Below are 15,464 nucleotides of genomic sequence, written 5' to 3'. Positions count from 1 at the left end.
ATTTGTGTTTCAACTTTTTTTTTTAATTTTGGGTAATATTAGCGTCGTTCAATAAATATGCCCTAACATTGGGTAAAATCATGAAATGGCACGTTTTGTCACAAATTGCTAAAATTTGCAAAATATAGATATGACTGAAAGATCGAGATGGCGATGTGGTGGGCGTCGAACCACCCAGGATGAGCATGCGGAGGAGCCGATTCGAGAAATGAGCATAACATCGTCGGGCGCATCACATAGGGCTCATGATCCTGATCAGGTTAGATTAAAAATCAAGCATAATTATGTTTATTCTGTAGTTCAAACATATTTATCTTGCAATTAATTGGTTCTTCTGATATCTTTGCCACATGTGTATCCATTGGTTGCTTCAACACATTTACGGACAGCACGTGAGTGGCCAGTGGAGTGCCCCCGCATGATTTATGGGCTAAGAAATCTTGGACTACATAACATTCGGCATCTGCGGTTCATACATTTGGATTATAATCTCATAACAGCATTTGTGGAGAGATGGTGTCCACTTACGAACACCTTTCATTTCACCGTTGGAGAGATGACAATAACGCTGCAAGATATGCAAGTTATACTTGGACTCAGAATTGATGGGCCAACCATCGTGGGACCAAATGTCGTGGGTGTAGGTCGGCGTTGGGAATCCTGGCCAGACTGCTGTGATGAACTGCTTGGTACACATCCAGGCAGAGATATTGTGTACCATGCACCAGGTGATGAAGAGGACACGACCACTTTTAGGATGGGTAGTGCACAGTTAGACTCAATTCTTCCATTACGCTGGCTCAGTTGGACTTTCTACAGAGATTCATACGAACAGTTAGCTCATGATCCTTTTCTTCAACATGTCCGGGCTTACATCCTCTTCATGATAGGGTGTTTTTTGATACCAGACACATCACGCTCATATGTGTCCTTGCAGTGATTGCCCTTTCTTATGGATGTGGACTCCTTTGGTCAAATGTCTATTGGTTCTGCTGTTCTTGCACATCTATATAGAAAGCTATATAATGAGACTAGACCCACGCGTACTTATATTGTCGGATGTGTTGCATTACTAAAAGTTTGGTAGTGGGAGAGATTGTACATTGGGCGACCCACACTATGTGTACCATAAATACATGATTTTGATGAAAAACCACTTGGTTGCAGGTATTAACATCTAATTACTGCACAAGATTAAACTTATATAATAATTTATAATACTATAATGTATTAAATATAGGTGGGCTGAAGATCAGATACGTGACCTCCCATCCCGCAACACGTTGACATATCATGACGATTTTGACGGCTTAAGACTAACTCAGGTAATATAAAATTTTAGACTATACCACTTATCAATTTATGGTATATACGGAATCAATAAAAACCGTTGACTTCAAAAAATGTAAGTGAGCATGACTCCATACACGGATGAGATTCTTGCAGCTTTGCCTAACGAATATTTGGAGGGGAGAGACATATGGTGTGAGAGCTCGTCCTTTGATTTGCTTCTCAGGAATTGATTTTTCTCCCAAGATCGTCTTGGACGATGTTGAGATCATCCAGGCCGATCAGTGAAAAGCTGATTGCTGAAGGGGATCGTCCGGGCCGATATTGGGATCGTCCTGGGACGATCAGTAACGACAAAATTCCAGAGAACAAAGGTTTTGATCGTCTGAGGAAAAATAAATATCGTCCTGAGAAATCGTCCTGGACGATTGAAAATTGTTCATATCGTCCTGGACGATGGGAAGATCGGCCGGGCCTATCAGTTGTGTATTATAAGAAAATCAGCTCGGTTCGAAGAGAGAGAAAATCATTTTAATTTTTATAAAATATCTGAGGAGAGAGAAAGAGAAGGAATCAAAGAGAAAAGCTGGATTTCAGAGGCCGTGGAGCGCTTTTCGTCCGTCGCCGTTGTTGGGAGAATTGTTGATCTCACAGTAAGGACTCCGAACCCTATTTCTATTTTCAGAGATGTTGAGTTTTGATCGTTTTGTGCACAGATTTGTATTTTCGTTATCGAATAACGCACCCAATTTGGTATTAACGTAACTTTCACCGCACAACTTTTAATATGTTATTGATATGATTATTCTACACGAATTGAGTATTTTCTGTAACGATTCTACCAGTTATTTTGGATTCTGTACGATTTTGATCGAATAGATAAATATCAGGATGTTAATTGATATTGTTTCAGTAGAATGGATGTCTTATAATATTGTCGTGAACGTTCTGTATTAATTTGATAAATTTTGATTTTTAGGGATTTTTGTGTAAATTCCGTATACTACCGTTATGCCGCCGGTTTTCCGTACGATTTTCGCTTTTGTTGAAATTGATGATTTGAATTGATATGCATACGAATGTGGATATGATTGCTATAATGTTCTAATATTGAATACTGAAAGACAAGTGGAGCCTGGTTGAACTGTTGGTTGGAGATCGACTTGACCTGTACAGGATGGTGGGCTGACGGGCTTTCCTTTAAACTATTTATCATTGATATAACGATTGGGAGTCATAAGGAGTTTAATATGCCGACGGGCATAGAGTGACGACTCTTATTGAACCAACAGATTGATATCTACAACAGCACTATGGATTTCTACAACAGCACTATAGATCATCGAATAGTCAGTGATTGTACTTGTTCAATAAGACTATTATATTGAAGTGCATGCGTACGGTATTGACATATTGAACTTGTTTTGTCTTTATTGATTTAGAACGGATTTACTGATTTATTGATTTGATCGGATTTACCTTTTATTGTACGATGTCATTGATTGTCACTGAGCATTGATATTGATATGAATATGGATACTGTATTGATTCATTGATACTGTGGACATGGATACTATTGATTCATTGATATAGATCGCATTATTGATATACCGTATTGAACTGCTGCATGTGATTCATTGCTGATATAGAATATGTTTTACTGTATTGATTTTATGATTTCAGACCGATCGATTTTATTGACCAGAGTGTATTGTTTTGATTGATTCGAACTGATGCAATTGATTTGACGTGTATTGATTGAGCTTGATGGATTTCTTCCTATCGTCTATTGATTCTTTTATCTTCGCTTATGGATTTCATCGATTGTGCATTGACTATTGATTTCCGTATCTGCATAGACTCATTGATCATTGACTGTTATGGATTTGATTGACTGACATGCATATTGATTCCAGTACCGTGCTTTGATTTCAGTTATAGATATTAGGTGACCTGCTGGGCTTTGTAAAGCTCATTATATGTGGTTGATATTTTCAGGTCAGGGCAAGGGAGCAGGAGATTGAGGTTGATCAGGATCTCCAGGTTTTTTGTACTTTTGGTGATAGTGATTCTTTTGTACGCAGGACAAGATAGATTTCTTTTGATTATAGTGTAGTCCTGTGTATTGTATATGGTCTTTTGGAGAATGAATAGATTGTATATTGATGTTTTAAATTATAGACTTTTATAGACTGTTATTGATTGAAGAAAATAGATAGCTCTGGTAAATGGTTGGATTTATTGAAATTCTTTCCAAGCTAGATCTTGGGGTATTACATATGGTGTGCTCGAGTGCCACTCATTAGCTGGAAGCGCACCGAGTGGCATCTACCTGACCATGTTATGAGGCAATTTGGGGGAATACAATTCACTATTGTTTCACTGATGGATCGAAATTTTAGAAGGATTGATGGAAGAGGTAGAGCTGATCTAAATTGGACTGTTCAATATCGAGATTACCTAGAGATATTGGAAGATAGGAGAGCATATGTAGTAGCAATAACTCCACCAGAAAGCACAGGTAATCAGGAGTTAGGCACATACCTACGGTGGTATAGATCTGTTGCGGATCTATGATTCATGATTTTGATGATAACAAATATTTCCTTTTTCTCTACGATTGCCTTATGTACTAACGTTTCAGGTCCACACGATCAGACTGCAACTTGGAACCAGCTCAAGATTGGATAGACTAGGATTGAGTCACTTTGTACATTTTTCCTTTCTTGAGTCTATTGTATGTGGTGTGGCACCTATTATTTTGTAACATGGTAGAAATTCTCTTTTCCCTTTTATAATTTCTATTTTTGGTAACATCAGCCAGGCAGATCGTAATATCGGCCGGGACGATCTGTCCAAAATCAGAAACCCTAATTAGGGCATCCTCATTAAGGCAGCCGTCAAAAACACTACACTGATCGGCCTGGACGATACATGTATCGGCCAGGACGATATGCTCAATTTAGAAAGAATCAGCCGCCATATTCAGTTTAGGTATTCTTTATTTTAGGTAATCGGCCTGGACGATAATCCTATCGTCCGGGACAATTTAAGTCAATTATGCCTAAATTGATCTGGTAATATTTGGAAAGAATTAAATGCTGATTGATACGATCACATCATCCAGGACGATCTTATGATCGACAAGGACGATGGCCTGGACGATTGACTTCGGCCAGCACCAAATCAAAATGATGATCAGGACGATAGAAATCGGTTTTAAACTAATCGGCCCGGACGATCTTGATGATATAACTAATTTTCTTCTGATCGTCCCAATTCGTCCCAGGCCGTTGAGCTGAAATTATACTAATCGTCCAGGCCGATAGGCCTATCGGCCTAGACGATAATGTCGGCAACTTGCATTAATGAGCTCATTTTGAGAGCTTCTATTTAAGCCATGGCATGGCAACTTTTGTAAGCGTCTTTGGCAGCCATTGAAGCTTCGTTCTTGTGGGGGAGACTTGAAGAGAGAGCTTGAAAGGGAGTGAGGAACGGGTGAAGTTTGAGAGGGAGAAGATCCTGTGAGTGGGGGCTCAAGGGAGTGTGGAGGGGATTCCACACGGTTGCTCCGGCAGGCTTGCACCTTAATACCGTCGGATTCAAGGCTCGTCTCGAGGTAAGTTCACCAAAGAAGAAGATCTCTTTGGTGTCAAAGGACCCGGTGACTCCGCCGCACCGGGGAAGGTGGAAGTGATTTTGTAAGGACTTCTCCGCCTAGCTGTGGGGGCTAAAGGAAAGACACTAGTACTTGGGGGGTGCCTCCAAGGAGTGAACGTAGGTCAAGGTTTGACCGAACCACTATAAAATTGGTAAGTTCTTTCTTATTATTTTCGCACTTTTAATTCCGCATTGTTTTTGTGTGGTGATATTGGTTTGAGTTTTAACTTTGGTTTTAAAAGTTTTTCCAATTCACCCCTCTTAGTTAGTTTTGGGCTTAGTTCAATAGGGCTTAACATCCTTAACGAACTTTCAAGATCATGGGCTTCAATCTATCTGTTACAGCCACAAACGGAGCCACCAGAAACTTTCTTCCCTCGCTCTCCAGGCGAACGATTGGTGGTATGTCACAATATTTAATATATTTTTTTAACATTATTTATAAAATAGATAATTTGACAAAAATATTATATCGTGTAGGCTGACTACTACATACGTTCGATTGCTATTCTTGAGCCATTGGCGGGGGGTCAAGGAAAAAATGCATGTTCATTACAATTAGCAGTTGATCAGGTATCAAAGCTCTCTGCCAGAGTGCAGCGTTCAATTTATATCGACTATACCACTTTTCCCACCACATTAGATGAGATGAGTCAAACTAGGGTAGAAGGCATCGATTCTGATAGAGCTCGAGGACCAAGACGATCATCCTCTGATGCTCCATCTAGATCCAGGAGAAGTCGACGACACCAAAATAATGAACGAGAACCACCAAGACATTGAATGCATATTCCATCGACCACCTATGACATGTCTGGGGCAGGACCATCCACATAACATTGGATTCCATTTGCTGTACAAGAGAGAAATACACATGAAATATTTTATGGTGCACCATCTCAACATCCCACAATACAAGCATTTTTTCCCATAGCAGTCCCAAAGTGGATGTCAAGTATTGGGTTACCAACCTCCCCCTCACAGCAAGATATGTTAATGGGAGGACAAACATCACAACAATACACTGATGTGGGGCAACATCAACCTGAACTTTTACCACAAGATGAGAAATTTATTGAGGAAGAGCAACAGCTACAACGAAGAAGAAGAAGGGCTCCAGATAGATATACTCCTAGCAGTAGGGCTCTTCCTCGTCATCGATAGATGATCTGTAATAATATTTTCTCTTACTTACGCTTACTATTTCATGTGTATATGAATGTTCGATAATCTGTAGAACACTTAATAACTCTTATTTATGCTCTGTTATTTATGCTCACTAATTAACTATATTATTAATTAGTACACCAATTTTTTTTTACTATCTTACTCTACGTAAAATATAGTATTCAATACGTATTTGCATACCTGAGCTGAATATTTTTTCAAGTCATTTCACAACATATTTTGCTTCATGCTACATAGGAATCCACGTGTGAAGGAAAAATAACTTTATTATTACAAAATATACTCTTAGGTCAATGAAACAATGAGAGGCGCACCAACACACCAACTAATAGAAGAAGGAAGTACCCGTTTACATGAAAGTTTGGCTTACAACACAGATGAGATTCTCGAAGCAAAAACAACAACAAATGAAATTTTTAGATGTCTTCTTCATACTTGGGGGGAAGACGAGGATGTTATCCTGTGGCATGAAAATGATGATATTATGAAATTAAGGCAATATAGGTCTCGCTATGAACTTCGAGCGGTTGGTTGGAAATTGCTACAAGATAGATTTTGCGACATGAGCGGCCACCTGATATCATTAAATTTTCTAAAGAGTCGTATTCGAGAACTTGGTCGTGACAAAGACGGTACAGTTGAGCCGGGAATGGGAATATCGATGCTTGATATGGATCATTGTATTATATATCATTATTGGTGCCCTAAAGCAAATAAATGGATCATAGATAATTACAAAATGCTAATGCAATGTTCTCAGGATGGAGAGGAAAAAAAATTTTTAGATGGCGAAGATTGGAACCTCCTTCAACACGGATTTATGTACCACTTCAAATGTTGTCCGACACAAACGCAACTTCAAGCTCGTGTACGACATTTGATTAGGAAATGATAATGGTGTGTACTGAAATGTATGAAAACATTATTATTTGATATATAAGATTGTGGTACTAATTATCTAAATTAGTTGTTTTATTTACTTTACGTAAACTTGGGTTTTACATAAATACTTGTATCATTTATATAGATCTATAAAAAAATCATTATTCTAAATACATATTTTATACTAAAAATATATCTATTACAAACACATCGCTCTAAATACATTATTCGTCTTCTTCAGAAATTATAAATATATTATAACTAATTTAACTTTAAATATTACATTATATTCAACTTATATTTCATTGAAAATTTCAATTATTTCATGAATATTTATATTTCAATTCTTTTTCCTAAACATTAATTACTTGGATAGACCCAAATTTATTTTTAAGATCAGTAATATAAATTTTTTTACTATTAACATGATATCCGTTTTGCATAAAAAATTTGTAATAAATAAAATAATGCCTAAAAATTTTATAACCAAATTTATTTTTCAATCAAGAAAAAACAAATACATAAATGTTCTACAATTTCTTTAATTTTTTTTAGAAGTAATTAATTATATAGACGATGAGATAACAAAGTTTAAAAGTTAAACAATTAATTGTTCATTCTACATAATTCTCTTCTTATTGTGATTTTCACATAAATTTTCAAAGTAATTAATTCTCTTCTAAATATTATATTGAATAAAAAAATTTTAATTTTTTCAAAAGTAACTCTATAACTCTAATACCCATTTCCCAGCACACTACATCCTCCATTAAATTTCACAAATTTCATTTACACGGAATAACATGCGAATCTGAAAACGAAAATAAATTAAATGTGCACACAAGGGAATACGCCAATTGCTTATGTGCATTTTACAAAAAAAAAAAAAAAAAAAATTTGTGAAGAATGCGCTTAACAAAATGGCGCATTCAAAAAATGCGCCGAGCAAAATGGTGCATTCTTTGAATGCGCCAAGCTATCAAGCGCATTTGATCTTTTTTAATTTTTTTTTAAAAATCTGCTCGAATCGTTAAAAGCCGCATACAACATGCTTGTTCCGAAAATTTCGCCTATAATATTGATATCTCGTCAAAAAATTATCTTGATCGGACATGAATCTCTATGCAACATGTCTCATACATATTTAATCATTTTTATCATTATTAATTTTTTAAATATATTTTAAACATACTTCAACAATCAAGATTAGCCTTATGTGATTGAATTAGACCAGCTGAATTCATTTTAATGAAATTCAATTTAATTAGATCTAAGCTAATTCAATTCGAGTTGAATGAGCTTAGTTTAAATTAATTTAATACAAATGAAATCTTATGCAACCTCAATTTGAGTAGACTTGGCTTAATTTTATTTGCTCTAACTCAACTCCAAAAATGAAACAATAATGATTATAAATTTGATCTTTAAAAAGAGGACAATAAAACAAAGAATTGCTTATTGTCAAGAACATTATAGTTCTTGATAATGAGTTCTGCTTCGTCAGGAATTTTATTCATAATATATTCAAATATAAAAAAAAAGTGGTAGAGAAATTGCTTTTACATAATCTGAAGAAGATCCTCTTTAGGTTGAGTTTGATTCCACTGAGTTTAAAATTTCATCACAACAAGTTGCATTTTATATGACAAACACTAGTTTAAGCCCTCAAAGTAACATCAAGCAAGCAAATCAAAATAATAATAATAAAAAAATCCTTTATTGATTGTTTTTCTGTTTTTTTTTTTTAGTTATTCTTTTATACTCAGGACATGATGGATATGTGATGATTGTGCATATTTTGAGTAGTGTATATGACTGTTGAGAATAAATAGATATGTACACTGATGTTTTAAATTATAGAATATATTGTACTTTTTATTACTGATAGATGACATTATATAGTCCTGGTTGTTGATTATTTAAAGGATAAATGAATAATTATTCCAATTTAGATTTTGGGGCATCACAATTGGTATAAGAGTATAGTTATTGAAAGAATTGATTATTATTTATTAAAAAATTAAAAGAATAGTTCTTCCAAACTAGATCCAAGGGTATCACACAATAGATCATAACTATTGCAATCAAGAAACAAAGGAAAGAAAAGTAAAACCAGCAGAAGAATAAGTCGGGGCTAAAAGCAGCTGGCAAAAATAGATCGAGAGACTGGGAGGCAGACGAACAAACCAACCAACATGCAGGAAGATATTAGATAAAGAAACATGTAAGAGAAAAAATAAACAAAATCCACCAGACTACAAGCAAAGCCAACAAAGAGCCACCACAAAGTCACTTGCAAAGATATTTGATTATGATGATGAAAATCTAAGGAGATGTTATTAGGGTTTTTAAAATTGAGAAGGATTTCATTAGGGGTTTCCTTGTGTGGAGTGAAGAGGATGAGAGGGATGGATGGGAGATGAAAATCAACAATATAATACATCCATGACCAGTCACTATACTTCCCATGTCATTAAAGTTAACAAACCTTCATAGTGACCATCCACCACCAAATAGAATGGGACTTCCAAGTTTTGAAAGCAATTAACACAACAAAAGCTCCCATTCCATTAATTTCTTACAATATTTACACATTAGAGGACTTTCATAAACAATGCATAGAAATCTAAAATAAAATATATATAATATTTGAAATTAAGTAAAAGCAAAGGAAATGTGCTGACTTGAATGGAGCCTTTTGATCCAATGAAGCTCATTTCCATTGAGCAAGCTCAAAGTTTATCGGTCATAAACTAGTTGCAGAAAAAAAACTATAAATTTTTATTAACCATACAAGACATTGAAACAAAACCCTAATACACACAATTGAAATAATTTTTTTTTCTACATCTACAATTTATTCTCAACGGTTCAACCAAAAAAGAGTGAAACAAAGGCTTCGTTTGGGACAACTTTTTTGTTTTTTTCTAATACAAAAATTTCTAGTTCAAAAATTTTTTATAAAAAAAATCTGCTTTAAAAAGCAGTAAGAAAACTGTCACAAATAAAATCAAAATTTCAAGCCGCACTTACGAGCATCTCTTTTGATGTCGCAAAAATATTATAAAATCAACATCAGTCTATCCTCAACCAAAAAGATTGGCTAACCCAAACTTACTAACTATCAATTTCTCTCTATCAAATGAATGGGTGAAACAAAATCTTAATTATTTCTCCTCAACAAAAAAAAAAAACAAAAAAAAAACATTAAATTATCAACGCTTTGAATATTCAAAAAACACAATGCACTTTATTACCAAGTCAAGGTCTTAATGGTTATTTGATCCCTTTTAATAATAATAATATGCGACCAACTTTTCCTAGTCAAGGTCTTAATGGTTATTTGATCCCTTTTAATATTAATAATATGCGACCAACTTTTCCTAGTGAAAATTAATTTTATCTAAATATTAATAAGAATAAGAAATATAGTATAAATAAAGTCAGGCTGATCTCAAGTTAGTCCGAGGCTTCTAATTGCTCTCTAAAATAATTTTTTAGTACAAAAAATTCAAATTCAAAAATTTTTTTTGACTAAAACACTATTTTAAAAAGCATTAATAAAATCTGATCCTTAATTTCGGTTCACTTGATTTACAATCTTCAAGCTGAACTCTCAGCCCTAACAATAGTTGAAAAGAACTCTTTAGATAACTGAAGTGTTAGCAAAACCCAAAAAAAAAACCTTAAAAACTATCCTTATAACCTTCTTATTCTACTTCTCCATATCCCTTACGGAAGAAATTATGACTATGAGTTGGGTCAGAGACGGGTCGACAAAACCAAATAAAAAAAATTGAAATAATTTTGTTAGCTTTTATTTAAAAGGAATTTGTTTTTTATATTTTATAAATTTACTCTTTTTGTTAAGAATTTTGAATTATTTTTAGGAATTTTTTTTAATTAAGAAATTAATTTTTTTTATTTACACTACCTCTCGTTAAAATTTATTGAATTTTTTATTTTATGCCTTTTCTAATAAAATTTTTATTTTTTACTACAATATTATTCAGGTATTTATTTGAAATAAATCTATAAATTAATACTTACTTTTTAGTTCCGCCATTGTTGATCAGCTTTCTCCCAATTTATTGCAATGGGCCACTGATACTTACGCGCTGATTCATTTATGCTTGACCGTCGCTCAACTTCTCGACACGGGTAATTTGATCATTAGAGCTTCGAATTCCAGCTCCTACTTATGGCAAAGTTTCGATTACCCGACCGACACCTTGCTCTCCGGGATGAAGCTTGGCCCGGAACTGAAAATCGGCATCGATCGGAATCTCACGTCGTGGCTGAGCAACTCCGATCCGTCGCCGGGTAAATATTCCTTAGGGATTGACACCATTGGCGTTCCCCAGCTGGTCATTCGCGATCTCTCTGGCAGGTTGATCTGGCGTGGAGGGCCATGGAACGGCTACCTCTACCGAGACTTCAGCCAAGGCTTCAACTCCACTCCAGAGGAGATTTTTTACTACTACAACACGATCGGCGACACCATTTCTACACTGACCATTGATCAAAAAGGGGTAGCAAGTATATACCAATGGAAAGCATCGTTTCAGAACTGGAAGCTTTTGTGGTTGGCACCGAGCGACCCTTGCGACTTCTTTCCGGCGTGCGGAACCAATGCCATCTGCGACTCCAGCAGCTCACCGATGTGCCAGTGTCTTGGTGGGTTTAATCCCAAGAATCCGGTGAGTTGGAGCAGGAGAAATTGGTCTGATGGGTGCGTTAGGGGGGCAGCGCTTGGCTGCAGCGAGAACGGAACCGACGAGTTCTTGGTGGTGCGCGGCACGACGTTGCCGGATACGACGGAGGCGGTGACGACGGAGGCGGTGGCGAATATGAGCTTGGTCTTGGATGAGTGTAAGACAAGGTGTTTGATGAATTGCTCCTGTACTGCTTATGCTGCAAGCGTTTATCTTAATGGCGGGGGAGGATTTGGATGCATTATTTGGAAGACGGAGATTAAAGATCTCAGATCCTCTGCGGACGACAGGCAGCAGGATCTCTTTGTCCGGGTTGCCGCACCCGCTAATGGATCTAACGGTATATATATATTTACTCAATTAAATTCTATTTTAACACAAAGCTATTTTTAAAATTTTGCCTGACATTGTTGGATACGGTACGGCTTTTTAGTTCATTGCATTTAAGATCCTAATTTTACTTTGACTAACATTAAGATATGGGATTGGTCGGGCTGGCAATTATTGTTTCTTTAATTTATGTTTGAAATGTTCAAATAGTTTGTGTCTTCTCTCTAAGTACGTGAACTTCAATTTTTATGTCATTGAAGCCTTGAAGAAACAATAAAATAAGAGAAATGATTAAAATATTGAAAGAAGAAACTATGGCTTTTGTTAGGTATTCGTCCAGTTTTAGATTATTTGCTCCTTAGGACCCTTGTTGTCTTAGTAGATTCATTCTTCTATAAATAGAAGGGGTTGCAATGGAGATTAGAAGCTCATGGAAGAGGATTAAAGAAAATTTCCCGTTAACACTCTCCCTCTCTTCCCCCTCCCCCTCTCTCATCCAAGAAGATTCAACTTCCTCAAAAAAATTCATATCAGTTTTGTTTAAGATAATGTTTTTACTGCTTATTAAAATAGTTTTCTAGTACACAAGTTTTTAGATCAAAAAATTTTTGAAATAAAAAGTTAATTTAGAAAGCTCTCGCAAACAAAACCTATATTGTGTGAGATGAACAAGCGAAGTTTGGTTGATCATCTACATGACAAAGACAAAGCGATTGAAGTAATGAGATTTATAAAATCATGTTTAATTGATGAAGTATGAGCCAATTAAATATTGATTTTCATGGAGCCGAAAGAAGTGAAGGGGAAAATCTATCTAACAATATTAATAAAATTCTAATGTACTACCAAAGAAACTTAAAAAAGGATGCTCACCTATAAATACAGGTGGCATCCACAATACAAAGATTGCTTGAGCTGTCAAAAGAAGCTATTTTATTACAAGTTCTTTTTCCAATTTCCTTTTTCCAGCACATAAATATTGACACATTTTTTTGACTTCATACTTCACTACTTTTGTGAATAACAGGGAGGGGCAAGAAAAAGACATGGATTTTTGTCACAATGCCAGCAGCTTCTGTATTGTTGCTTCTAATATTTTTGATACTTGTGATAAGGAGACGGAAACGCAGAAGTAAGTTTTTGAAATATTCTTATTTTACTTTGATTATACTATATATATACATATAAAAAACTAAACTTTTTTTTTTCTTAATTCCAAGAAGAAGAGGAACAATCAGTTTCCTCTGTAAATTGGGGTCATGAAATTATGCATGAAGCCAATAAAGAAGGGAATTCAGAAATATCATTCTTTAAATTTGTTCAAGTTGTGAGTGCTACAAACAACTTTTCAGATATTAACAAGCTTGGAGAAGGTGGTTTTGGACCTGTTTATAAGGTAACATCTATAGAAACTTTTTCAATGCAATGTGGAACTCTTCAGTGCATTGTGATATTGATATGTGATGTGCAAATGCTCTTATATTTGATATAATTTCAGGGAAAATTACCAGAAGGACAAGATGTAGCGATCAAAAGGCTGTCTACAAGATCAGGGCAAGGATTCGAGGAGTTCAAGAATGAAATTTTATTAATTGCTAAACTTCAACACAGGAATTTAGTAAGATTATTAGGATGTTGTATTCATGGCGAAGAGAAGATGCTGATATATGAGTTCATGCCTAATAAAAGTTTGGATGTCTTTCTTTTCAGTAAGTTCACATCAAGTTATGAAGGAATAAATCATAAATCTTGTCTAGTAATCAAAATATATAATTCTCCTATTGTTTTACTGGAAGTGCTAATTATGTTCTATTTTCTTCAGATGTTGAACAGGGAGTGAAATTAGATTGGACAAAACGTTTCCAAATAATTGAAGGAATAGCTCAGGGGCTTATTTATCTTCATAAGCACTCTAGATTAAGAGTCATTCATCGAGATTTAAAGGCAAGCAACATTCTCTTGGATGCTGATATGAATCCTAAAATCTCAGATTTTGGCTTAGCAAGAATTTTTGATGCTAATGAAAGCCAAGCAAAGACTCGAAGGATTGTTGGCACCTAGTATGTTTATGAATACTTATCCCTTGTTTTTAAAACAAATTTTGATTTGGTCTCATTTGGTTGCTTGTAAGTGGAACATACATTTAAAACAAGTTTTTTTTTTTTTATCAAAACCAAAATCAACATCTTTTATATATTTTTTAGCTCCACATTGGAGGTGTCAAAATTTGACACGACACGAAAATCCGACTTGAATCCGACCCGACTGATTTCAAAACTGTTCGGGTCGGGCTGAGGTTCCCGAATTCGACTTGTTTGAAAAAATGGGTCAGGTTCGGGTTGACCCATCGGGTCGGTCCGGATCCGGATTTCTGACCTGTTTACATAACCAGGTCTGGTTAGAGCCGTCCCGTTTGAACCGGTCAGTTTCGGGTTATACTTGAACTCGACCCGACACCTGGGTGTAAAAACCCGGTTGTCAAAATAGGACTTCAATTGAATGCTTTGGATGGTAATTAGTTTTATTTTACCACATATTTAGTGGTTATATGTCTCCAGAATACGCTTATGAGGGTCTATTCTCTGTTAAGTCGGATGCATTCAGCTTCGGAGTCCTGCTTCTTGAGATTGTAAGTGGGAAAAGAAGTGCTGGTTTTCGTCAAATTGGTTCTTGTTACAATCTTCTTGCGTATGTGAGTGAATATCTTTTCTCTTTCCTTTTTCTTCTTCTTTCGAGCAATTATCTTGAAATCTAACAGAGATTATGAAAATTAAAATAATGTTGCTTAATTTAGGCTTGGGATTTATGGAAAGAAGGAACTTGGATGGACTTTGTGGATCCTGCATTAGATAACAAATTTCGACATGATGAGGTGGAAAGATGCATCTACGTCGCGCTTCTGTGTGTACAAGAGAGCCCGGACGATCGCCCTAATATGACCGATGCTGTCACCATGCTTAGCAATGTAAGTTTACACTTCAAGCACGTTAAACAACCTGCATTTTTTACAAAGAAAAATGCTTCAGAATCTGAATGGCCATTAAACTTACATGTAAATGCTTCCAATGACCTTTCTGTTTCAACTATCACAGGCCGCTAAGACGAAGTAACCTATTTGCTTTGTTAATTCTGTAGTTTAGATCAAATATATGACAAAGCCTTCAGAATCAGAGTTAGTTGATATCATTATATTGAGTACAGCTTATGTAATTATACTTTATACATTTTACATGGCCATAACTTTTTTGTTTGTCTATCTCTAAGCCATGCATAGTGACCATCCACCTCCAAATAGAATGGGACTTCCAAGTTTTGAAAGCAATTAACACAACCAAAGCTCCCATCCCATTCATTTCTTACAACATTTGCACATTAGAGGACTTTCATAAACAATGCATA

General features: G+C 35.4%; 1 pseudogene; it reads left to right on the top strand.

The window, feature by feature from the left end:
- The window catches only part of LOC110109631, a 36,721-nt pseudogene extending 21,556 nt beyond the window's left edge, over positions 1 to 15,165 (top strand).
- Positions 15,166 to 15,464: the final 299 nt, after the last annotated feature.

The sequence above is a fragment of the Dendrobium catenatum genome, unplaced genomic scaffold (assembly GCF_001605985.2).
Source record: "Dendrobium catenatum unplaced genomic scaffold, ASM160598v2 fragScaff_scaffold_913, whole genome shotgun sequence".
NCBI lineage: Eukaryota > Viridiplantae > Streptophyta > Magnoliopsida > Asparagales > Orchidaceae > Dendrobium > Dendrobium catenatum.
This window is presented reverse-complemented; position numbering and strand designations above follow the sequence as displayed.